Consider the following 26,598-nt stretch of genomic DNA (forward strand, 5'->3'; position numbering starts at 1 on the left):
GGAGAACATTTTAAGGATGTGTCCCATCGCGGCCAAGACAGAGGGCCACCCCGTGACCTCCCACACAGGCCCTCCAGGGAGCATCCCCCTCCTCTCTCCTTCTCTTGGTTCTTGGGATGGCACCTAGGGGCCTCCTTGGCTGGGAACATCAGCCCACTGCTCTGAGCTGGGACTAAGCAGATCATGGACGGTGTTCCCAGAAGCCTGGGCGGCTCAGAGAGGGGGCAGCAGACCACCTGCACCCAGCCCACCCTGCTCAGGTGGAAGTCTGTCTTAGTGAGGCTTCCGCATTTTGTTGCCGTGGTGACTTCTACAGCACTGGTCTCTCAGAGCAGGGATCCCTAGCCTTTTTAACACTGGGGACCGGTTTTATGAAAAACAATTTTTCCATGGACCTGAGTGGGTGGCTGGTTTTGAGATGATTCAAGAGCATTACATTTAGTTCTGTGTACTTTATTTCTATTATGGTTCCATCAGCTCCACCTCAGACCATCAGGCCTTACATCCCAGAGATAGGGGACCCGTGTCTCAGAGGGAGCCTGGTACCACTCTCCTCCCATTCAGCCCCTCCCCTGCCCAGGGACATCCACCAACACCAGTAATGTTCAGTAATCAAGAGTCTTTATTAGACTTGAGATGGGACCTCCATCTCAGAGAAATCTCAGCTCAGAAGACACAGGAGAAACCAGGGTGGACTGGGATGGACAGCTTGTAGACACAGGAGCAAAGGGGAGGCAAAGTTAAGGTGGCTCCAGGTGCCAATGGGCTGCCCAGGCTGGAGGCTATGGCCTCTCCACTTCCATCCTGCACACAGGCTTCTTGAAGGAGCCACTAAACTTGCTAGAACTTAGCCTCATCTTTCAGTCAATCAGGAAGGCTTCTCACAGGGCACCCAAGCCAACTGGATGAAGTAGGTTTTTCTTTTTGGTCTGAAAAGAAAAAAAAAAAAAAGCCAAGATTGAAAAAGGTTATTTGGGGGGGATGGAAACCTTAGCAGGAGACAGAGGGCAACTGTCCAGTGGCCAGGAAAAGCGAAAGACCAGGGTGGGCTCCATGAAAAAGGGGGCCACCATGACAGTGGCTGAGTCTAGGCATCTCTTCTAGGTGTTCTATCCAGGGCCACGGTGGGGGAGTGGGAGGGGAATGCCCAGGGCAGGAATTCTGATCCCCAGCAGGGAGAGGCTAGGTGGCAGCCCAGGGGACTGGCTTCAGGAAAACGGAAAGCATATTTCCTTGGTCAGGGACTAACCTGAAAAGATTTTGTTGACTTCTACAGCTCCTGTGGCTTCTTGCCCAGTCACATCTTCAACCTGCAAGGACTGTTTGAGCACTCCTCAGACTTCACTCCTGCACCTGAGAAGGAGTGGCCTTCCTCCCCTGAGAACATGCAGAGAAGTCCCCCTGCCCATCTGGTCCTCTTCTCCTTTCAGCCCCTCTGCCTACGTTTGGAACATGTGCTGCAGGAAGTCGGCACAGGGGAGGGAGACAGCATGTGCTCTGGAATCCACCAAGCCCCATTTGATGCCCAATCCAACTTCCTAGTCCTCTGACTTGGGGCTCCGATTATGCCTTTGTAAAGTGGGGACAGCACCACTAATTTTTCAGGACCATTGTGTGATCACCCGAGACAATGGCTAAGAAAGGGCTTACACAAGCAGGAGGTTGCCAAAATCAAGGCCAATTCCTTCCTTCCTGGGTAGTGGGAAGCTGTACCTAGGAAAGAATAAAATCAAGAGGGGTTACACAGAAATCTGGTGCTGGGAAGGATTGAGGGCAGGAGGAGAAAGGGACAACAGAGGACGGGATGGTTGGATGGCATCACTGACTCAATGGAGACGAGTTTGAACTCCAGGAGATGGTGAAGGACAGGGACACCTGGCGTGCTACAGTCCATGAGGTCAAAAGTATCGGACACGACTAAGCGACTGAACTGAACACAGAAATCAGGCATCAGAAGCACAGTTGTGGGCACAGCATTCCTTTCCTGACCCACCTGGAATTGGGAGCCCCCCCAAATTCACCTCATGAGACTTCTCCAAGGGCTTTAAAGTCTGAGAAGAGAATTTCAGAAAGAGGAGGGTATCTGGGCCACATCCGTGCATTGCCCAGCTCTGCTCAGATCAGTGTCACCTTCCTCCCACCTAGACTTGCAATTCTTGCCTCCCTACCCCACTGCCCCCTTCTCCTGCCCTGCCCGCAACCCACCTTTGCCAGGTCCCCAACCTTGATGTGTCAGAGGGGTGGGAATGGGAGGGCTGCCTCACCCATCATAATGGAAGCTCCCTAGAGGCAAAGACTCAGTCTCCCTCAAGCCTGGGCTCCTTGAGGCCCATGTCCCTGACCCCTCTTGGTCCTCTGCCCAGCCTGGGCTGGCTCCCAGAGGCCCCGAGGTAAGCCAGCTGCTCCTCAGTGTCCCCACTACGTCCCTCCTCAGCTCCCTTTGACCTTCCTTGCCCCAGATCCTCGGCCTGTCTGGGAACACTGATAGCCCCAGGCTGGCTGGATTTGGGGGAACAAGAGGAGACTGGTGTCTGCTGTGGCCTGTGAAGGGGTGGTAGATGAAGCTCAGTGTGGGGCCCTCCCCTGGGTGGGGGGGGAGGGGTCCAGACGGAACAGTCTCCGCCTGTTACACCCTCCCAGCTCCAGACAGAGGGAGCATCTCCTAGCAACCGTACAGTAGCAGGGGGCTGGGAAGAGGGTGGGGGCTGGGAAAGTGGGGCGGGGAACAATGATATCATAAATTATCCCTAGGCCCTCCCCGTCAGCCCACCCTTCTTCAGTTGAGAATGGCCTCCTTTCTCTCTCCACCTGCTCCTCATTCATGATTCCCCTGCAAAGCTGGCTCCTGTTCGATGCCCCTCAGAGGTGCCCCTCTATCTCAGGATGACCATTCTCGGCCTCTGCTTGAGCTCCAGAGGGAGAGAAGTCTCACCATCCCAGGATCTCTTGGGGACCCTGTTGGATGAAACCTCCCCTGTGACTGGATGGAGGAGCCTAGGAGACCATTACTTTCCAATGGTCTCCTGCTCCTGCATCTTTCTTGGGTGGGGAAGGGGACAAAGAAGGGAAATTACAAAGCATTTTGTGACACTGACTCTACTTCTCTAAATAAAATTTGAGACTTGGGACCTCCAAGTCTTTAAGGGGCACTTGAGCCTCTCACCAATCTATCCAAGTCTCAGTTCTCCTATCCCAACAGCTGGAGCCCAGGAAGCTCAATAACGTGGCTGAAACCGGGAGGTGGTTCCTTCCTTACCTCTCAAATTAGCCATGTCAAGCCAAAGGTCAAAGAACTGGTACTTCAGCAGTACAGATCTTGGTTAGACATTGGAAAGGACTTTCCAAGACAGGAATAAGCAAGATCATGGAATTTCCTAGTTGGAGAGAGAAGTCTGTCACAGAAACAGGAACCTGAGTGGTTCTCTCTTAAATTTTACCTCATTAACCTCATTTACCTCACATATTAAATAACACAGGGAGTATTTAGCAGAGCCTGACATATAGTAAGCCTCCATTTTTTAAAAAAATCATACATTAATATGAATTTTTATTGGGTGGATATTAGGAGGAAGGATAAATCCCCTGAGAACTATCTCCCATCCTCCAGGAACCCCATGGGAAAATCCGGATATGAGATCGTGCCCCGAGTACAAGATGGCAGCCAATTGCCATGGTAACAGCAGAAGAAGGAGTCTGGTTGGTTGCGGGGGCAGTGCCGGGAAGCCAGCTGGTGCCGGATGGACAAACCCGGCAGAAGGTAGCCCCAGCTGGGTGACGCTCATGCCCCCTGTGCCCAGGGCTCTCCCTCCATATGCCAGCCTCAGCCTGGCCCTTCCCTCCAGGCAGAAAGACTCCAGTGCTATCTGTGGGGGATGATGCCAAAATCATTCCCTCTCCTGACTCTTGCTTGTGTACAACAAGGGATGACTGCTCAGAGACAAAAGACCCTCCTGTTCAAAGTCTCCCTGGTCCACAGGCCAAGAGATCTAAATTGGTCTGAATTTAGCACATTCCTGACATTGATAAGGAACCATAAAATCAGGGACTTGGGAGGGTCCAAAGTGGTGGGGCTTGGAGGTACCATTTTGTACACATTCAGTGTGTGTGTTGCGGGGGGTGGGCCACAGTGTCTGGCTAATGTTCCCTCTGGTGAACTCTGAGATGAGGGAACAGAGCAGATCAGGGCAACATGGGGAAATCAGGCTTCACTTCGCCCTCCCTCTCTTCCCAGAAGTGCTGGACAGTGTCCACACAGGGCCAGTGGGAAATTCTTCCTGAGAAGGATGAAAGAAGCTGTGGCCATGGAGTCCATTTTCCACCTAGTTGTTAAAAAACAAATGCCTCCCAAACCAGTCTCAGCAAGATGCTGGCCCACTTGAGACCAGAGAGTACCAGCCAGTCCACAGAGCCTGGCCATGCCTCCCAGACAGACCAGAGTACCTTTGCTCATCTCCCCAGCAATCCACTCCCTCATTTCCAAACTTTGGAGGCCTTCCTTGATTGCCCCACCTGTCTGTAGTGGCCCCTGTAACTCTGTGTCCCTCGGTCCCCCTGTGTCATTTAGAAGGGACACTGGACATCTGCACACAGTCTTGTAAAACACCTCCATCCACACTGATCCATTTGATCCTCAGGATAACGGTGGAAGGAAACTAGGATCCAGGACATTAAGTTACTTGCCTAAGGCCATGCACCTAGTAGGGCTTCCCAGGGGGCTCAGTGGTAAAGAATCTGCCTGCCAATACAGGAGAAGCAGGAGAGGCAAGTTCAATCCCTGGGTCAGGAAGGTCCCTGGAGAAGGGAATGGCAACAGTATTCTCAGTATTCTTGCCTGGAGAATTCCATGGACAGAGGATCCTGGCAGGCTACAGTCCATGGGCATGCATGCACACGGCTAGGAAGGGAGGGAAGACAGAATTTGTCTCTTGACCAGCCTGTCTCCAGAGTCAAAATCCAAAACCTCCTTCTTTTGCTGTTCTTTCTGTGGATGGAGGCTCTCTACCAAATCTGTGAGCAATCTATAAACTGAGATGTGTCTTCTATCATTCTACCACTTCCAATGCCCCCAGTCCAGACTTTTATTAGCTAGGAGAGTGTACACAATGGGGGTTGGAGGTAGGGGAGGTCTGACCCACACTGCTGACTGAGGCCCGGCAAGGAGAGAAAACCCCCTGGGTTTGGAGACTGAGGGGACCTTAGATTTCTTTTGAGCTCTGGTCAGTCTTGAATTTCCGCCCTGCCAACACAGCCGTCTCTAGGGGGGTAGCTCCATACAGAGCCGGAGGGGACTCTCTGCTGGGAAGAAGAAAGAGGGTCTGTGGGGGACCAGCCTCAGAGGCACTGTGGGAGGGCGTGTACCGTTGGGGAAGGCAGGCTGGACAGGCCTGCAGTCACACCTGGAAAGACATGGAAAGGGAGCTGGGGCAGGGCCTTGGTGTGGAGAGCAGCCTGTTCTGGGAATGGCCTCCCTGGCCAAGTCTTGGCTTCTGTTTCTTCTAGGACTTGATTAAAGCTTGACGCCACCCTTCACCCTCCCGCTCCCCCAACCCCATTCCAGCCCACCCGCAACGGGCACGGAGAGCTAAGCGCCCTCACCTGACAGGACTGCTTCCACAGCCACTCACAGAGAGGCCTTTGTGCAGAGGCTGGGCCGGGGGGGTGGGGGGTGGGGGTGGCGGCGGGCGGCACCCCCGCCACGCGCATTCCACCCTCGTGGCCAGCAGTGGCCTCATCCTTGTCTCTCCAGCTTCTCACCCCTTCTCTGCAAAGAATCTCCTCAGAGCCTTGGCCCACCCCAGATCCTCCCTTGCACTTTCCATCACTCTCTCCTTGAGCAAGTTTCCAAGACCGAACCTCTCTGTTCTACACTCTGGTCCCCAGAGGCCCATCCCCTGCCCTGACCTCCAGGCACTCACGGTGCTGGGGACCAACCTGGGCTTCTCCTCATGTCCTCCCAGGGAGCTTCCTGAGTCTGCAGGTGTGTGTGGCTGAGAGGAGTGAGGGTGATTCTAGATGAGGGAGAGGCAGAGACCCTTCTTCAGGTGACACTCTCCTTTCCTGATCCTCCATTTGTTCAGTACCAGCCAAGAGGCAGTTAAATATCTGGTTGCTGCCAGGCTCAGTGGGCGGCTAGATTTAGGAATCCCCCTGCATGCTGCGGGTGGTTATGTGCTGCCCCTGAGCCATACTCTACACCCAGCATCTCTGAGGCTGTCAGCTAACTTCCCAGTACCCCTATCAAATCCAATTGCCCTGGTGAAGCACAGAAGTCTCCTAATAACTGGATTTCTGACTCCATTTCCCATCTCCTCCCAGTCCAGACTCCCTCTGATGGACACTATGGTGACCTGATATGACCTGCTCTTCCATACCTTCTTGCCTTTACATATGCTACCCACTCCCCACTAGGCACTTACTCCAGCTCCTTAGCCTGTTAGCCCCCTGCTTACCTTTGATCACATTTATACCTTTTATTTGATTACTTATCTTTTGGCGAACTTCAGGAAGCCTTCCTCAACTCCCCTAAGGTATCCCAGGGCTTCAGCTCTCATGCTGTCCCCATGCAAAGGTCTTCTGGAACCTCAGCCTTCATACTGTCTTGTAATCACTCATGTCTGCCTCCTCCCTAGGTGTCTAGGTCCTCAAAGCGGCTTTGTATTCCACCTTCTCTTCAACGTAGCACTTGGCACACAGTAGGCACCCAATAAATGCCTGTTGAATGAATGAGCTGACAGGTAAGGGAAAAGAAGGCATGGATGTGAGAAGCACTACAAAGGACGAAGGGATGGGTTCCGATGTGAATGATCTGGGTGAAGGGGAAGGAAGAGGGCAAATCCCAGGATAATGCTCAGGATTTGTACCTGAGGACCCAGAAATTTAACAATGCTCTTGATGGGTGGGGGGGGGGGGGGGGAGTAGGAACGTGGGGCAAGTCTTAAAGCACAATACTGAGCGAATGAACATCTGAATGCCCTCCTTATGTCTGAGGAATGGCCATCTCAGGAGTTTTGGAGGGAGGTTGTACTCATGTGCCACTACAGAAACCAAAGGATGAAATGGTTGTATGGCATCATCGACTCAATGGACATGAGTTTGCACAAACTCCGGGAGTTAGTGAAGGATAGGGAAGCCTGGTGTGCTGCAGTCCATGGGGTCACAAAGAGTCAGACATGACTGAGTGACTGAACAACTTTCCCAGGTTTCTTTACAACCAGGGCCTGGTCATGTGATCCAGGATTAGCCAATCAGATGCATCACTCCAGTCTGATCTAGGAGCCTAGTGATAGGACCACAGCTGGTAGTTAGGGTACAAATCTTGAGTTTAAAGAAATGAGTGTTAATAATTCCAAATGATGGTTGAAATGATAAAAAGTAAAAGGATGTGAGTGGAAAGGAAAAATAAACTGAGCAAAATCTTAGGAAACACTTCTGGTTGGAGACTTGATCTACCCAGAGGACTGAATGACTAGAAACCAGAACACATATCAGGGATACAACAGAAGAGCCAAAGGCAAAAGGATAAGACATCAGTATGAAATGTTCCCCAGAGGTCACCAGGCTTAAACAAGGACCATTGGGTCTGGTTGAAGAGTCTATATGAGTGGCTGGACAAGGTACAGGTATGACCAGTCATCAAGGTGGAAGCCAGATTGATGGGCTGAGGAGAGAAGACTTGGAACTTCATCTCAAGTACACAGCAGCCCCTCAAACTGACAGACTATCCTGCCTGCCCACATCTTTGCCCCTTCCCCCTCCTGCTGATACTCCCAGTTCTAATTCCTCCAGTTTTTTTTTTTTTTTTTAATTATTTGTAGTCCTCCAAGTCCACTGACACTCATTAGTGGTCTGGAACTAAACTCAGCACAGAGACCTCTCTACCACCCCTGATCCTGTGTGAAGCTCAAGTCTCTTCTGGGCTGCCATCCCTCATCTAGCCCTCCTTCCTTCTCTCCCCATCCTCTTTTCCCAATTCCACTAGTAGGAAGACTCAACAATGTTCCTGGTCAGCCAGAAAGTCCTTCTTGTGGTCTCACCTCCCTGCATGCCCACCAGCCAGGGCTGGCTCTCAGCCCACACCTGTCGGAGGCAGCCATTTTATAGGTTCCGGCTACCTAAGATGGTGGCCTCCCTCTTCCGTTCCCACAGCCTTGCTTCCTACCCCTGCCCCTTTCTTTCTGAAGCCTGAGCCCAACAAGGTGGGGGGCCAGGCTGGGGAGCCAAGGCCGGAGGAAGCAAGACAAAAAAAAAGGACAGAAAAGCCGGCCCCTTGGCATCTCTTTTTGGCATTTGAGGCCAGCTCAGGGAGGGAGAGCAGAAAGGAAGAAAGAAAGTAGTGTGAGTTTTTATTTCGGTCTTCTTCCTGTCACCTCCCCCTCCCCAACACACATACTTTGATGAAAACAAAATCTCTCCCCTTTTTTCTCTTCTCCGGCCCCCCTCCCCTTTTCTCCTGGCTCCTACCAAGAGCCTCCTGGAATGCAAATGTGTTGTATTATGCAAATATATGCAAATCAGGCTTAACGAGCGGAAGGAGGGGCAGAATGCCTAATGAGTAATGGCGGAGGGTGCAGATGGAAGGTGGCAGGAATGACCCCCTCTTCTCCGTTCCCACAGCCTGGGGGCTTGCTGGGAATAGTGAGGTGTCCTTCACTTCTGGGAAAGAGAAGAAGGTCAAGGCCCTGTCGCTTCAGCTGAGAAGGCCTAGGATGGCCTTGGCTATAGGTGAGGGACGGGAGAGCTTGGAGGGAGAGAGGGTCAAGTGCAAGGGATTCTCTTACACAACTTTGCCCAGAGACTCTGGATATACCAGCCTCCCCAGCTATATGGTCTGCTGATGACTGAACCTTCAGCTGAAAAGAGGGTGATGCTTATACACACCATGGCTTGTGCATCAGAAAGGAGGATTCCCAAGGGAAGATTCCCAACCAGACCCAGGTTCTTCCTGGGGGTGGGGGGTGCAAGCTGTCTCTCTTTGTGCTTTGGAAGGTGGGGGTTGGGGTGGTTGCCACGGCAACATAGCATGGAACACCCACCTTCCCAACATCCAGCCCCAGAGGACCTAGAGAGTTCGGGGGGATAATGGGTTGACACCCCCTGATGCCCCCACCACCTGGCACTGCCAGCCGGAGATGGCGGCATCAAATCCTAGAGAGAATGGCCCCTTTGTTTCTAGGCGTTCGGTGTTGGGGGAGCAGGACTGGGCACACAGAAGGGCCTTTCCCAGGCCCCGTTCCAGTTTGTGTGACTCTTGCTGGCCTCTGGAGACTCCTTGTGGCCATCCACTGCCCTCTTTGCCCTGGCAGATGGTTGCCTCGTTGCCTTTTCTCCCATGGGCTTATCAGCTACTGCTAGGTATACCTTCCCCTGTGCTTCTCCCTGAGGCCTCCCTTTCAAGCCTACTCAGACAGAGAACAGTCAATTCCATCTCTTCCTGGCTTCTGTGGACACCTTAAATGCCCGGACATGCATCCTGTCCTTTTTTGTATGGGGACAGTTGGTGAACTCTACCTACCTGCGATAGGCCTGATCTACCCAACTCAAGCAGGTAGAGTCCTTAAAGAGGTATCAGATACAATAAACAGGGCCAGGATGGAAAACAGGAGCCTGGATTTTGGCCTTTCCACTAACCAGCTGAGTGACCTTGGTCATCTCTTCCACTCTCTTGTGAATCTGTAGAACGAGGGATACAGAGTTGATGCCATCTAAGGCTCCACATGAGGCTCACCTGAGGCTCCACACACTCTGTTTCTTACATGTGGTTATTGTTTCATTGCTCAGTGATATCTGACTCTTTTGCAACCCCATGGACTGTAGCCCACCAGGCTCCTCTGTCCATGGGATTTCCCAGGCAAGAATACTGGGGTGGGTTGCCATTTCCTCCTCCAGAGCATCTTCGTGACCCAGGGATCCTACCAGGGTCTCCAGTGTCTCCTGCACTGCAGCTGGGTTCTTTACCTCTGTGCCACAGTCACCAGGGGGGAGCCTGAATCTTGTATGAGCTTAGCTTAAATTCTTCCAGAAATTTAACCCTCAACCTTCCTGCTGCTGGAGCCCTCTCATTCAGGCTCTCCAAAGTGTACAAACCCAATCTCCTGGAGGTGGAATGACAACTGCCCTCAGCCTCTTCCTCTCCCTGAGACTTAACGACTGCCTGCAAACAACTCCCAAAGATTAAAATTCTAGTCTTTGATATATAACCGTGCAGACAGGATCCCCTCCTAACCCCTGCATAGGGGGTCAGCACAGCCACCTCATTCATCGCCTGGGAGCTGTCCGTGGTGCTGGATACGGTTCTGGTGCTCTTGTGGAGGAAAGAGGGCAGGAGAGTGGTGGAACACCCATTCACCCCAGGTGAAAACTAAAGGGAAGAGAAGAAGCAGAAACATTTGGAAACAGTAAGGACAGGGGCAGATGTATTTCTGAAGAAATACATCCGTATCTCCTCTCTGAAGATCTCCAAATAGCCAATACTACTTTGGGGGAGGAAGAGATCAAGAGTCAATGAAACTCTGAACCTCACACTCCTTCATCCCTAATGATGTAAGTGTCCCAGATTAGCTCAGTCCTCATCTGGATCCTACTCGGAAATCCACTGGGAGATGGAGTCATAATTCCTGCCCTTAGGGTATAGTTCAGGTTGAAGCAGTTGATGGATTACAGACCTCTAAATTCCATCCTAAATTCTAAGGCTCCTACAAGGAATTCAGTAATAAAGATGAAAAGATATACAATCTGCCTGATAGTATTATAGCTATTAGGAGCTTGAGGGGGTGGGTAGGAAGGTAGGAAAGATAGGGAAGGGCATGTGTGTGCCTGCTTGCATGTGTACATGTGTGTGTGTGTGTGTGAGAGAGAGAGAGAGAGAGAGAGAGAGAGCGTGTGTTTCCCAGGCAGAGTGATAAGACTGTATCAGTGGTTCTTAACCCTAACTGCACATTTAGAAATACCAAGGGAGCTTTTAAATGATATTGATGCCTAGGCCTCATTCTCAGGCACTCTGGGATGTGCTGGACCCAAATATCAGTAACTTTTAAAAAGCTTCCTAGGTGATTTTAGTGCATAACCAAGTTGAGAATCACTGGTCTGGAAGAAAGCAAATGTGAAAATTTTCAAGGGTTAAGCCTGATCAGCTGGAGGAAAAGGGCAAGGCTAGGGCCCCCGAAGTAGGGAATGAATAGGGAGGAGAAGGACAAGCCCATGTAACCTCCCCTTGCTTAGGAGTTCTCAGTGGCCCCAAGCCTGACCTGGAGACTGACTCAGGTGTTGGGCCTGTCTCTCCCCTGCTGTGAGAGTGCACACCACCCCAAGGCAATGAGATACACTTCCCCCCACCCTAGTCCCTTGCACAGAGACAGGGAATGGGTGCAATGACCCCGAGGGCATGCTGTTCCCCTTCACCCAGAAGGTCCCCAGGGAGGCAGTTGTGGAAGGTAAACAGCAACAATGGTCTCTTTCAGTGTCCAGATTCCAACCCTTCAGTCCAATTAGCAGACACAGCAAACAGCAATTCAGCTGCCTTCAGCCGCTGTCATAACAAACTCAGAGCAGCCTTAATGGGGGGATTAGGGCAGGAGGAGGGGGGTGTCACTCTGAGCCCTGGGAGAGCCTGGGTGGCAAAGAAGGGTTCCCCTTTTCTCTAACTCTCTCCTATCTGAATATGCTTCAGTCCAACCTTACCTTCCATAGCCCTACTCCTCATTCTCCTTCAGAGCTCTGAGAATTTTTTTTTTTTTTACAGTTTTGCCTATTCTTTCCTTCCAGTGATTTTAAAGCATTAACCGAAACTCATTTAACAACTAGGGAAGTTGGCACACCCTGCCCTGGATGAGACAGTGCTATAACTACTCAAGATCTCGGAGGTCTTAGTAGCAAAGGAAGGGAGAAAGAAAGGTCAAATATCCCCAGAACATCCGAGTGGAAAGGAGGTGAAAAAATAAATATCAGGATTCCCACTCCCAAGCCTTGGGAAGTCCAGAACTCAAGAAGGACTTCCAGATGTGGAAGAATGCAGAGGGGCCTGTGCTCTCTGGTAAGTTATCAACCTTGGGAATCAGGAGTAGGTGGTTGAGAACCTGGGGGGTGGGGCTGGGAGGCCAAAGGACAGAAACATTTCTTCTGTGAGTCACTGAGCAATGAAGAAAAGTCTGCATGCTCTTTAGTTTGTTAATTACACCCACTATCTAACTGGTCCTTTAATTTAATAAACTCTTTTTAGTAACTCTAGAAGCTTAATTGAAAAAATTTGGAATTGTCATTTATACAAGCCATATCTATCTACCTAAGTCAGTTTACTATCCTAAGTACTCTTACCAATACATGGTAAGATTTATTAAGGAGAAAAAAATACAATGGTCATTCTGCCACGTGGACTCCAGCCTCTTTCCTTAACAGACTTCCCAGAGTCTGTTCCTCTTCCCCCAGGCTTTAGACACTGCTTCCTCAGGTCCCAAGAGTCCCTCCTTGATTTCAAGCTAGAAGAGGAGGAGGAACTTCCTTAAATTTAAGTCTTTTGAGATCCTCAGTATAGAATATGCCAAAAAACTGTCCTTTTTGTATTCTGAGATCAATCATATGTTTTCAAACAGTTGTTCCAAACTGTAGCCTTTATCCCCTCTGCAGTCAAAGAATTACTCATTACCTGTGGGTATAGTAATATATAAGATCTTTATCTATACAGAATTCTTCATTTGTTCCCTGTAACAATCCTGAGGATACAAATTCTTACCCCCACTGAACAAATATGTGATCAGAAGCTGGTAAATAATGGCACCTAAACCTAGACCTTGTTCAGTCATATTTGCTCATTCTCTTTCCCTAGACTTCTGACTGTGATGATTTCTATTACTGTAAGGATCTTTCAACAAAACCCTTTTGATGCCTAGACCTATGAAAAATTTGCCCCAGGGTGAGGGTGTGAGTGAAAATGCAAAACTTTAGAGACAAATGTTTAGAAGAAAATTGCCTTTGAACTCCTGGATTCAGAATTCAATAGGAGAGGGTACTGGGATAAAGGACTGAGGAGAGAAATGGGTAAAGAAACCAGCTTAGAATTTGTTTTCCAGTAGGAATAGGTGGATATAGCAAGATCTGAACAGACCTAAAAATTCTTGGACACAGAAATATAATAATACAAAAGAGAAATTTCAACCCTGCCTCCACGTATCCCCATTCCATCAGTTCTCCTACTGGGTTTAGTTGAAGGTGCTATTTGGTATAAAGGGTGGGGAAGGCAGAAGGAGAACTCTGGTGGCAGCATTTGGTAAACCCCTCCATATTCCAGACTGTCTCTTCCTCTACTGGATTTATAGCTGTAAGTAGCCAGGAATTCCTAATCTCACACCAGAGCTTCCTACCCATCATGGATCACACACATCCAATCTCATACCAGCTCACACATCACTCGTTTCTCACCCTCATAAGCAGACATATACAGCTCACAAACATTGTCACCCATCATTCTCTTGACAACCCCATCTATACACCCACACATGAGGCAGATGCAAACCATCACCCCCCACAACTCTCTTGACTTATATTTGCCCTTTCCATTGAGGAGCTTGTTTTGTAGGATGTAAACCCTCAACCCACCACTTCCCTCAGGCCCTCTATTCTCCTTTGGAGATTCTGTGGTCAAATGTGCTAATAGAATATGACAATAATAATATAAACCCAAATTGTGTGGCTAATAATATAGGTTCTGAGTCTCACGTGGATAAGCCTTAGCAGATCCAGAATACATATTTCCAGCCAGCTATAAGAAAAGTTAAAAGAAAAAAGGTCAACCCGTGTTCACAACCGGGCCTTGCAAAGCTCAGTGGGCTTTCCTTCTCCCCTGGTGCATGGATCCCCTCCCCTCTCACCCCCATCTCAGTCTATCCACCTCACCCTCTCAGCCCTTCCCTCAGGCAAGTGTAGAGAAGTAGAGAAGAAAAAAAGTATTGGCTATGAAACCACTGAGTGACATTAGCAATTCATTTGAGTGTGTGGCTCCTATTTGTAAAATGCGGTTAATAACAGCTACCTCATAGGGCTGGAGGGTCAAAGAAAGGCTTGTAGGCAGAGTGCTCTTACGAGAAATACGAGAAAATACGGTGTGGTGTTAGGCATTATTAGTGCTTGCCCCAGTCCCACTCCCTTTCTCCCTAATCCTGTCTCCAGTTGCCCCCCCCCCCAAAAAAAGCTAGGTTTCAAACAGCTGAAATAGACAAAAAGTCTGCTAATCTTCCTTTCCTCCAAACCTCGGAAGAAAGACGACATATGTACTCTGGACTCTCTGAAGCCCAATTGTTTTAGTTTGGATTCCCCAATATTTCTGCCACATAATATATAATTGAATCATAATCTTCTAGCTATAAAATCAGCTCCTGGGAGGAAATTTTAAATTTACACAGGAAACAGGAGTCAGTCCAAGGTCGATTGTCCAGTTCTCCTGCTCTCTTTAGACTCCTTACTGCCCTGCCGTGTTCTGGAATGTGGGGGTGGGGTGGAGGGGGGCATGGTGGGGGTTTGTTGGGGTGGGAAGAGGTCATAAATGCACAGGGAGCTACTTCTAGTTTTGCTGCCTGTTACTTTTAATCTCCCTAGTGACTAGACCATCCTCCACTCAACTGCACCTAAACACTCTTTTGCTTAAAATATTTAGGTCAGGCCAGATAAATGGATTCTTTTAGGAAAGGCCCTGATTAATCTCTCTAATTCTTTGCTTTCTCCCAGCAGCATAAATACCACGCTACAAATTCCTTTGTGTTTGAGCTCCTTGAGGCCATTTGCTCTTGGAGATGATTTCCAAGTCAAGGAGGATGGGGTGGGAAGGTAGGGTATCCTGAAAGACCCCATCACAACCCCTTTGGCCAGTGAAGACAAAGCTGGCATGAGAAGCTTTGCAAAACATCAAATTCAGGTCCTGAGTGAGAAGGAGGAAAGAATACGAAAACAAGGGGCCGAGAAATACTTTGCACTCCGTTGCGCACAACCCAGCCCAGCCTGGGCAAAAAGGCTCTCCTGCCACCGTGTCTTCTTTCTGAGCAGCCCAACCTGGACCCCTAGTACTTCCAGCCTCCCTCCGCCTACCTCTCGCTTTGCCACTCTCAGCACCCGACCAAGCTGGATAGACCGACGGGGCTTTAGGGAGCAGATCAAAGCCAAGACTAGCATTCTCAGGTGACCGCCCCCAAACTCTCCGGCCCCAGCAATAGGTGTGAATAGCCTGCGGGAAGCTGTTTCCCAGCGCCCGCGGGGGAGGCCTGCGCCAGGAACCCCAGGCACTGCCCGGAATGACCCCAAAACGAGATTTCAAGAGATCTCCCTTGGAGCAGCGTTCCCCGGCGGTGACCCAATCTGCTGACTGCCAGAAAAGGCCCAGTCTCGGGAGGTAACCATCACCCGCTTTCTTGCTACCCCGCAACTCGGCGGTGGAAGGCATTGCATCGCGGCTGGCGAAAGTGAAAGGGGACTGCGACTCCTACCTGAGCGGACCGAAGTTGGAGGGTGGAAAGACGCCCCAGCCGGTGCGATCTTGAGGCCCGAGGGCCGCCGGGTCCTCTTCTCGCCTCCCACGGCCCGTGGGTCCTCGCGGCTTTAGCCCCTCCCTTCGGCCTCCCGCCCGCCCGTGCCGCCAGCTTCCCAGGGGCCCCTCTGCGCAGTGTATGGGGTTATTTTTACTTTCGGTTATCTAGCTTTATGAAGACTCCACACCACTCATACAGCTAGATAACCAAAGATAACAACCAACCCCGCCTCCTGGCTGCAGTCGCCGCCTCTTCCACGCAGCCTCCTGGCTGCCGCTGCCCACGCCTGCATCGCCGCAGCCTCCTGGTCGCCCGCCGGTGGAGGGTGGGGAAAGGGTACACTGGGAGAGGGGGAGGACAGAGAGAGAAGCAGAGTCCAAGACAGAAAAAGACTCGGGGACGCTGCGGCACAGACACGACAGAGACCGAAAAAGGCGTGGAAGGATGCGACGGCCGATGGCGTCGAAGTCCGGGAATCGCCCCCGGATCCCAGAAGCTTGCGAAGCCTGGTTTCCCGCTCCCCGTTCGAGCCAGAAGCCAGAGTGCCGCAGGTCCCTGGGAGGAGGGACTCGCAGGCTTTTCGTGCCACCCGGGAAGACCGCAGGGACCGAGGCAGAGGCCACCCAAACCTCACGGGGTCCACACTGCCCCCTCTCTGGAAGATCCAGCTGCATCCGATAGCCTGAGCCTTGGCTTTCAGCGAAGCCCAAGCCTCCGCGTGGGGTCGTAGCGGGGAACCGCGTAGCCGACTCCACCACATCTCCCAACTCCTAAGGGCGGTGGAAGCGAAGTGGAGCTCACGCCGCGGGGTGGGGGGGAGGGGGGGTGGAAGCTGGATCCTAGCCAACGACTAAAAAGGGCAACCGGCAGCGAAATCCTGGGGGTAAAACCCCGGAGACGTCCCAGTAGGAAACAGGGAAATCCCGGCAACCCAAAGAGAGAGGGAAATGGGGGCGGGGAGGCAAGCCGGAGACTCCCTAGCGAGTGTCTCTAGGAGAGAAGGAAAGGGAGAGACACCACGCGGGAAGGGATCCGATAGCGCACCCATGAGATGGGGAAGGAGGAAGAAAACGGAAGGCAAGCCGGGAAGGTGAGCCGAGTCTCTGGGCCCACAGGACCCCCAGAGAAATGGCTTTGTACAAAGAGGTCCAGAAATCCAGGTCCACAACCCAGGGCTGTGAAAATGGCCGGGGGTCGGAAGCCAGAGGAGGTGCCGTAGGTTGGTGGGGGTTCCGATCAGGAATCGGAATCAAGGAGGTTCCGGAGCCCCGAGGAGGGTGTGGGGCTCGGCCAGCCCCTGTTCGGGAGGCCCCGCACGGAGGCGCCGGATTCCAAGGCGCTAGCCCACCTCGTGTCCCAAGCCGGCCAGGCCACTTACATCGAGCCCAGTGTGCCCATCCGTGCTCTCCCGCGCGGTCCTCCCGGCACGTTCCCGCCCACGGAACGCCAAGGCCCTGAGTTCGAGGTGCCAGGGCTCAGCGGGCGCCGGGGTGGAGGCGCTCGCCGGGATCTCTGCCTCCGCCGAGCCGAGGCGGGCAGAGCAGAGCTCATCTCCCTAGCTCCCTCCCCAGCCTCTGCCGCTGCTCTGGCCCGGGCGCGCTCCGGCTCCGGACTTTTCATTCATCCTTTCGTGCTCCCTCCCCAGACCAGCCTCTGATTGGCTTCGCCGAGTCTGACGTCACCACCTCGTTCCCCCACCGGCTCCGCCCCTCCCCCTTCCCGGGTTGAGCCGGAGCGCGCAATTGGGGCGCCCTTCCCCCCGGAGAACGGTGAAGGGGGTGGAACTACTATGTCTGTGTGCTGATTCTCAGCCTTTTGCTGCCTCACGCATTCTCGAGACCTGCCTGCCATCTCCAATCCATTGCCATTTGTGGTTTTGATCTCCAACCTCACTCTTTGTAGGTTCTACATTTTCCATTTTGACCCAAGGTATATTGCACCAGGTCCAGGGTTCAAAGATGGGGAAAGAGATCGGGTGATATCTCCTCAAAAAGAACCAGATTACTGGAGACTCAACCTCTACCGGCCTTCTCGCATCAGGATATCCTTTGTGCTTCTAAGATTCTGACCCATCCCAGACTGTAATCTTAATCTTTTAGGATGGACAGGAACCTCCCTTATTGGTTTTCAAGCCAAAACTGTGAGAAAAAGATCCCTACTGGGAGATGCAGGGTGTGAGCGAGCCTCGACCTCCCGTTTCACCGCGCAGAAATGAGACTATCTCAGGAACTTGTTCTCAGCACCAAAGTTCCAGGTAGGGTAGGCTGGGGAATCACAGTTTACATTAATCTGGGAGACACACAGAGATTTGACTCAGCCCTGGAGGCCCTCCCTAGCGCTTTCTCTTCCTCCCCCCATCCTGTGCGCCTCCAATCGCGAGCCCGGCACCCTCACCCCGGGTTCCATCTCCAGGTGTCTGGAGAGCTGGAGTCACAGGGAGAAAAATCATTCTCCAACAAGGTTTTCCGACCTGGATCCCCATCTGTCCGGGAGAATCAGAAAACGGCACACACCGATCTGCAGGCAGGGTCTGGACTCTCAGATCGGTGGAGCTCTCTGTGATCGAGTTGCGGACTCCCATTTGAGCCGCGGTGCCTGACAGGTCGCGAGTTACCCTATCACTCCACCACCCTCCTCCGGGCTCCTTTTCTAAAAACAAACAAACAAACACTATGACTTGGATACCTGAAGTCCGTCCCTCTGCCTGATCTGGGCTGGCTCCTTTCTACAGGGATCCTACAACAACCGAAGTGCACTCCAGAGGACCCAGGATTCTTCATCAGACCCAGCCAGGTTGTTTTATCCGTCCCGGGGGCCTGTCTCTGCATAGTCTAGGACAAAGCCCAGCCTGAATGCTATTTGCCTTGGTTAGATGGATGCAAGCCATGTCAGTGGGTTTCATTTGGTGCTCCCCTCAAAGACTGGAAAGTCTGAATAACTGCTGCATGACTGTGAGGTGGGGCGGGGGGGGGACTTTGAAATAGGACAAAGCCCAGGGACTTGTGTCTGCCCCCCAGAGTGACAGTAGGAAGCTGAAGTTGTTGGCCTGATTTCCCAAGTTACAGGACACTAACGGGCTGTGCTTGGCACACCTTTCACCCCTCTGTCTGCCTCCATAGGGTCTCAAGAGCCTCACCCAAGGGGAAGGATCTCTAGAAATGGCCACAGCGTCAATTCTTCACCCTCCTAGAACTGAGAGCACAACACTCAATGGTGGGGCACAGTTGCAGAAAGGCGAACCCTCCCTGCTCACAGAGATAGCCCCACCCTACTGATGTGCTGCTAAATGTATCCCCTAAATGCATCCTCCATGCCAGGCCCCAGAGAAACAATAGGCCTCTTTGTACCTACAAACCGCCTCAAGTATTTCTCAGTATACCACCTCACACCCCTTTATAGGATACCTAACATCCTCTAGACATTCCAGCAATCCTAAATAGGGACTACACTTCTTCAAACATACCACCAACTTCCCCTACAAGGATTTCCCCATTTCCCCTCGCACAAGATCCCTTAAAAGCACTTTAAATAAACCCTTTCTGCCCCTCCACCTTCCCCTCACCCACTGCCTGGAGACTTGGGCCAGTAAGTGGGAAAGAGGCTGCGTTGCTAGCTAGCACTCTCCCCTTTCTTCTCTGTCCCTAATTTCCAATCAAGTCCCCTGCCTCTATGGGGCCCAAGCTTAGCTCCACAATTCCTTACCCAGAGCTGGACCATCCAGACAGCCTAGCAAGAAATAGGATCAGTAAGAACCACATTTTTGTCAGAGGAGGACAGAAAGGGTTTTTTTTTTTTTTTTGCCTAACAGAAACCCGCCCCCCCCACACACAACTTATTGCCCAAATTCAACTCAACTGGATTTCCTAAAAAACCAAGTTCAGGAAAGAAATGGGTACATATCTAATATTCACCAAATAGCTAGATAAAGAGCTAATTACCCTTGCATCTTACTGTGGCTTTGGCTCCTCCAGAGTACCTCAGTCTAAACAGAGTGTCCAAATATAAGGGGGGTGGGTGGGTGGGCACAAAAGAAAACAGATCATTCTACATTGTCCTGGTACTATCTACTTGGAATCCCCCTCTCTGTCTAGATTTCCGATGAAGTAATGTTTTGTTTAGTTTTGTCTGGGTGGACTTGACAACCTGATCTCCCACAGTGCCTGCTCAGAAATGATGATGAGTGGGGCATTTGCCTTTATTCTAATGGAGACAGAGCTACAAGCCATGAAAGAAGTAGAGAACTCTCCACCATCATGTTAACTGGGATTGGTTTGTATAAAGCCATGCTGCTCCAGTTTCAAAAAAAAGACACCTTGAGGGTAGCAAAAGAGACAGTCTGTCAAAGTCAGAGGTGGTTTCATACATATTCAACTCTATGGTATCTAACACTATGGCTAAAAAATAGTGGGTGCCTGATGAATAACTGATGAATTAATAGAAGAATGTGTGTCCCTGTTGGTGCGGCTGCAAGTCTGAGTTTGCCTTCCTGTGGACTGCACCCATCGTGGGTGGAGAGGGAAGGTATTGACAAAATGTGTGTCCCGTGGGATCTGTGTATGGGTTTGAGAAGGGAGTAGGGAGAGTTGTATGTTAGTGACTATTTGGCAGCTAATTTGACCAGAGGAGACCCTTCCACTATGAAGAATTGGATACAGCAGACCTGGGAGAAGCTAACAGCTGGAGCAGAATGCGTGCATTATGTCCCCTTGCTCTTGGCCCACCGGCCTCAGTCCCTCTAGGAAGGCCTCAGTTGGAGCAGAGCTCCCTGCTTCCAGCACGCAGCACATTCTGCTGCAGTGTTCTTAGAGCAATGGTCTACAGACCCCACCCAAGTCCTTCCAGGGAAATTCTGGCGGACTGAGGAGAGAGCACACCAAACCCCTGGTGCTGATCTGAGTCTCTAAGTGTCTCAGTTAGCCAAGGAGCACACGTGCTTTCCCAGTGCCTGTCCCCGCCCCCACCTCTGCAGTCCGGATGCCCACCCATTGTCTGTGTCCCTGAAGGGGCCCATGTATAGAAAAACATGGCCTGAATTATGCCCTCTGGATGCAGCTTTTGGATGACTCTTTCTAATTTGGGTCCCAAAATATATTTTGGCATCATGCCACTCTCTCGAAAATACTCAGGTAATTAAATAAAAAGCATATTTGTTCTTTGTTTCAATTATCAGGTTAATTTGCCTTGAAGATACAGATGAAAGCTGTATTTAGAAGAGGGTGGGTTCAGATATTTATTTCTGTCTTAGTGGTTCATTATTGTGAACATGATCATACATTATTCTTTTGCTACAGAATATTTGCATTTTCTATGGGATTGCACTAGATAAAAGCAAGAATTGGCAGTTAAAAAAAAATTGGGGAAGCTGCAAAAAAAACCCCAAAAAACCCTCTATATAGGCAGACGAGTTTAAAGGGAATGGAGATATAATCTGGAAGATTTCTCCCCAGAGATACCACCCTTCTCTTCCCACAAAGTATGTTTCCTCTTGTTCAGAGGCCAGCCTGAGGATTCCTCAGGTCTGTCTAAGCACTGCCTCCCCCGATGGCTCTCAGTTCTCTCCTTCAACTCAACACGCTGCTCACTTGCTTGAGAGACTTATGGAGTCAGGAAGGTGAGGACAAGGTGACTGAGGTGGTCAGCCATAAGCAAATGGTCTCCTTGAGGGGCAAAGCATGAATGTGTAAGGGTCTGTGTATGCATACATGCACGCGCACACACGCAAACCTATCAGCTAAGACAAATACAGTGCCACATCTACAGATATTTGCAGCAGTACCACCTCCCAGTTCTTACACACCCTGCACACACACCCACGCACAGCTGTTTAAGCTCTCCAGGTCCCCCTTCACCACCACCCACACCCCTCTCCTTTCTCACCTCTGTCATCCATGTTCCATCCATAACTCTGCTCCTCTCCAACTAACTGCCTCCCACCCCCACCTGCCCTGGGTCGATGGGCCTCCATCTCTGCCCTCAGGAGCCTCTGAGAGAAGGGCAAAGAGTCCCCCGAATCCTCAGGGCCTCTCCTCTCTCTCATGGAACTGGTCTCATAGGGTTGCCTTCATTCTTAAGTCACCATGTTCCATTCCCATTATCAATGACTATCCAGGTCTTACTACAATTAGAATAGATCAAAATCAGGGCCTGAAAGCTAGAAGAGAGCAGGCAGGGGGTTGAGAGGTATAAGGAACAGGGGAAAACCCAGGTGACTGCTGAGCCAGCTTCTTTCTCCACCCCACCCCTAACACCACCATCAGAAACAAACAAATAAGAAAATAAGTACCCCCAAAGCCAAAGGTGGACACCTACGATGACACCAGAAACAAACGAGGCTGCTTCTTCTCTGATGCTCCGCTCCTGTCGAGGAGGAGAATGCAGAGGTTAAAGTCTTTTTGTGGCTCCAATCCTCTCCCTAATACCCCTGTCTCCCTGACACTCTTTCACCAACAGGGCTCTGGGCTGCACAGGGAGGTAGCTGAAAGAGAAAAGCCTGGATAGGCAGGGAAGGCAGGACCATTGCCTGAGCCTCTCTGGCTCCATCTTGCCTGGACACCTCTAAGCTGGACCCATCCTCACAACCTCCCTCTAACTCCCTTCGAAATCTGTGGGCCCAGGGATTTGAACTGAGCCTGTGAAGATGTTGTGGCCCTTCTGATTGAACCTAAGGAGTAATCCCTGGCCCAGTGGCTACCATCTCCTCCCAGGTTCCTGCTGCTCATGGTACACCGTGACAAAGCATGCTCAGGATGGAAGGAAGGATCTGGGGTCAGACATATATATTTTTGTCTAACTAGGTATAACTGCATTGGAAACTCTAAAGTTCTATGCACTTAAGACACTGTCAATCACATAATGTCTCCAGCTTTCTTCTCTCTTCTCATCATTACCTATCTATCATCTATCCATGCATATCACTAAGGATCCACAAAGACATATCCTGTAGCTACCAATTTTCTCCCTTTCTTCTCCTTCTCTCTCTCACATATACAAAAGGTGTGAACACAAAGCAGTTTTTTTTTTTAAATTTAATGTTGGGTATGAAACCCCACCTCAATATTTTATAGTCTTACTTTCTCAGTATTTGCTTTCAGACTAAATTATGATTTTGAAGAATGACATGTATACCATAGGTAACCCAAGTCCTAAAATACTAAGAGAAGTGTATTGTGTGTGTGTGTGTTGTGATAAATTAGTGAATCCTTCTACCTCAAACTCAATTTTACAACTAATTCTTCTTCTTCTTCTTCTTTTTTAAAGTCAGGAAGATAACATACCTAAATGCAGAGGAAATCAGAAAAAAAAGGAAGGCGGGGGAGCAGGAATAAGACTTAAATCCAATCTTGATTTCTAGGAGGGGTGTTTTGAATATAACTCTCTCCCCTCTTCTAACATCCACGAATCCCCACTTAATGCCCAGCCTCAGCTCTGCCAGCCCATCCATTTCATAAAGGGACATCTCAGTCAGAAATTATCTTCAAACCAAAGCGGGGGCCAACCCCAACTTTGTCTTATTGCTAGACAATAAGCACAAGGGCAGTTGAGGAGCCTCTGGCTCCTCCCACCCTATTCAAAAAGAGTCATGGGCTCCCTGGAACACTTATATCTCTTCTTGCTGACCTGTGCCCCACACCCCACTCTACCCTCTCACACACACATAATGTGCAGGGGGATGTGGTGACAAGGACCACACCCCAGGAGGCATGGAATATGTGTGTGCTTGTTCTGTGGCTGGTAGCCTCAGCCTCTCCCAGACATCTGGCTTCTGGGGAACCAGAAATAACCTGCTGGCCTCCAGCCTCTACTACCCCACGATCGTCCCAGCCTGCCTCCCAGAAAGCACCCTGTGGATGGGGACTAGAGATAAGAATAGTGCCTCTTTTCCATCTCCTCTGACCCTTCTTAAAACACCAGAAATTAAAAAGCCACCATCAGATGGGTCTCCTGAGGGTTGGAGCAGGGTTCTCTCCCCTTTTTGAACCTAAGCATCTGCCCCAACACCTCACTTGCCTTTAAGCTCCCCTCAGCCCTTTTCCCACCTCCCAGCTCATGAGAAAAGCAAGAAGGGGGGAAATAAAATTAATCTAAATTCTACAAGTGTTTTTTTTCCCCCCCTAATTCTGGTCTCCTCCCTTTTAGAGATATGGCTCCTTCCCCAGCCCCCAGTGACCCCAGTCCCTCAGACTTTGTCCGCCCCTAGACCCTGAAGTCTCTGGGGCAGAGAGGAGTAACAGCCAGAGCAAGGAAAGAAGGTCAGGAGTCTGAATACAGAAGCATTTTTTCTCTTCCCTCACATCTCCGCTACAATCTTCCTTCCTGCCTCTCCTCTTGTGCAAGCATTAAGATGTTGGCCCTGTCTGGTGGAGAGAAGGGAGGGGCGGATTAATAGGATCAGTAGCACCGTGACCCTAAAGCCCCCCTGAATCCCATTGACAAACTTAGTGAGCTGTCTCCGGGTTGGCCGGGGCTAGCGGGGAGGAGGGAGATCAAGAGGCGCTCTGGGGCAGCTGGGCAGGGCCCTGCCTCAGCTCCCCTCGACAGATAGATGGGGAAGCAGGAGATGAAATCCCACTCTGCTAGCTACTCCTACACACACACACATACACACACACACACACACACACACACATGCCTCTTCCCTTTCGGTCACCCCCTCAATCTTTTCTCAGCCTTTCTGTGATTCCTGCACCCGCCTCCATTAGCCAGTGGGCAAAGTAGGAGGGTAGGACGCCCTAACTGATTTTAGAGGATCCCTTCCCACCCCCAGCCCGGATGCCTGAGGGGCTAGGACCCTTCCGAATGAATGGCCACTCACCGGCTTCTGGGAGGAGGAGCGCTGGCTCGGTGGCCCCTGCCGCTGGCCTGCCTCTTTCTCCCGGCTCCTAGCCTCTCGTGGAGTGGAGGATGCAGCTCCGATGACGTAGCATCTGTCTATCCATTCAGGAATTTCGCTTGCCTCCCCCTTTCTTTCCCGTGCTGCTCTCCCTGGAAAGGCAGCGAACAGGGGGTGCTGCCCCTGTCTGGAGACACCACCACCCCCAGGATAACAGCCTACTCTGATGAAGCCCCTCCTTCTCCCATCTCATGCCTGTCAGGGAAGGGGTCTTTGTCATCTCCACTCTTTCCCATCTCCTCCTACTGTCTTTTCTAACCTGAGGCAGGAAGAAGGGACTAAGGAAAGCTATTGTTCCTCCAGGACCCCTCATTCCCAAAGGAAGCAAGAGAAAGGGTGTGACGGGATACCCCGTTCCCAGCCTCCTCCCAGTTCTAATTCACCTTCGAACTTGAGACCGTGATTAAATGATGCGTGTCTAGGGTGGGGAGTGGAGTTGATAAAGAGTGATAGAAAGAGGACACAGTTTGTCATTTGGAGGGTCAAAGTATTCCAATCTCCTGTTCCCAAACCTCCCCCAGCTCCCGGTCCTCGTCAGCTCAACGAATCACACATCCAGACCTTAGCTGTGAAGGAGGGTGGCAATCCGAAGATGAAGGCTGAGAGCTTGAGGGGGGAGCAAGGTGGGGCAGGGTGGTAAAAGCCGGCACTTGGAAGTCTAGACAAGAGAAGAGGAGGGGTGGGACCACAGATTCAAAGTGGGAGATAAATTATCTTGTTCTTAGAAGAGGAGAGCGATTTGGGGGTTGGTTTCCAGGGCTGGGGTCCCGATACTTGGTGGAAGCTGGGGCCCAGAATGGTACAATGGTCGGGTCTCTTTTCTCTCTCTCACCCCCACCTTCAGCCCCTCCCTTTCCCTCCCTCCCACTCTTCCTGGCCTGCATGGGAACTCAGTCTGAGCTCGACGTGACAGACAGCAGGCCTGCATGCTAATGAAGTTTGTCTCAAGTTCATTGTCAAAGCCCCCCCTTCCCCGAGGCCCCCTCCCCTCTTCTCTCATACACAAATCTCCCTCCAACTTTTGTCCCACAGACCTGGAGGCCACTTGAGTCTCGGCCGGCTCCCCTCTCTCACCCTCCCCCACTGCTTTCAGTCTCCCCTCTCCTCACCACCTCCCTCGGCTGGGGCGGGGGGCTCTCTTCTCCCCGGTGCCTTCCCAGCCACCTTCTGGCCCGGCCATCCCTAAGCTCTGAGAGAGGGATTCTGAGGGCAAAGGTCAGAGTCTATAGACCCGGTCCTCCTTTCCCCACCCCAAGGTAGGGAGACTTCGGGGAGGTGGGAGCAGATAACAGACAGCCCCCACTCAAGGCTCCCTGCCCCCGGTTCTCAGCCCTGGCCTGGCCCAGTCCCCCCATTCCAGCCTCAGCTTCCCCCGCCCCTCATTCCTCCCATTATGATTATTTTTCTCTCCCCTTGATTACATCTGCTTCACTAGCTCAGAAATAAAGATCCTTTGAGACTAATTTTGCACCCCCCACCCCCAGCTCCCCACCCCTTCCCTCCTCCTTCCCTCTAGACCGGGGCTCCCTTTAGCTCCTTTCTCACCGCCTGGAAGACATTGAGTTCCTTGTCTAGGGAGCTGGGGGTTGAAGGGAGGGGGTGCTAGTGGAATGGGGGGGGGTCTCTCCAACTCTGGGACGTGTCCAGCAATCCAAACCTGTCCTTCCTTTGTTCCTACAAATCTCTTCATTCTGTCACCACCCTCTGGAGTCTGCCTGTCTCCCCGTAACCAGGGGATTGGGGAGGAAGGGGAGGAGGACCCTGAACTCACTCCACCCCTCAATTCCAGAGAAAAGAGGGAGGGGGAGAGAGGGAGAAAAAAAAATTTAATCCCCCCCTCATTAGCCAGAAAGGAAGCGAAAGGGGATAATTATAATTAAAAGCAGACAGCTGTGGATTGCGTCTTTTATGTTCTTCCAAGCTTCCTCCCCACTTCTGCCACTGGCACCCAAAAATCTGCACAACTCCGTGAGCATCTTCCCCCCTGGTTTCCTGAGAGTGGGGAGTTTGCTAAGAGAGTGAGGCTGGGGGGCAGATTTGGGGAAGGGGGTTCCACTTCCTCTCCCATAGACAGCACTTTCTCAGATATTGTGACAGGCCTAGGAATAGGGAGATATCCTCTTCCTATCCCCCAACCTGTACCCCAAAGCATGGGCCTGTAGGAGGTGGGGGCATTCAGGTAATAATAAACTAATTCAATAA

At 51.2% G+C, this 26,598-nt stretch overlaps 1 long non-coding RNA gene across 21 annotated transcripts; it reads right to left on the reverse strand.

The window, feature by feature from the left end:
* Window positions 1-604: 604 nt before the first annotated feature.
* Window positions 605-25,636, reverse strand: LOC110148679 (uncharacterized). 21 transcript variants are annotated; one of them, XR_011487685.1, is made up of 7 exons: window positions 25,431-25,636; window positions 24,958-25,054; window positions 24,319-24,488; window positions 21,790-21,863; window positions 3,257-9,669; window positions 1,250-1,713; window positions 605-929 (listed from the first exon to the last, which is right to left on the reverse strand). It is a non-coding gene; the product is annotated as an uncharacterized lncRNA (long non-coding RNA). The 21 variants fall into 21 exon arrangements; XR_011487695.1 differs by lacking the exon at window positions 25,431-25,636 and having other exon boundaries at window positions 1,250-1,457; window positions 1,651-1,713; window positions 24,958-25,176; XR_011487688.1 differs by lacking the exon at window positions 25,431-25,636 and having other exon boundaries at window positions 1,250-1,377; window positions 1,651-1,713; window positions 24,958-25,175.
* Window positions 25,637-26,598: the final 962 nt, after the last annotated feature.

The sequence above is a fragment of the Odocoileus virginianus genome, chromosome 5 (assembly GCF_023699985.2).
Source record: "Odocoileus virginianus isolate 20LAN1187 ecotype Illinois chromosome 5, Ovbor_1.2, whole genome shotgun sequence".
In the NCBI taxonomy this organism is placed as follows: domain Eukaryota; kingdom Metazoa; phylum Chordata; class Mammalia; order Artiodactyla; family Cervidae; genus Odocoileus; species Odocoileus virginianus.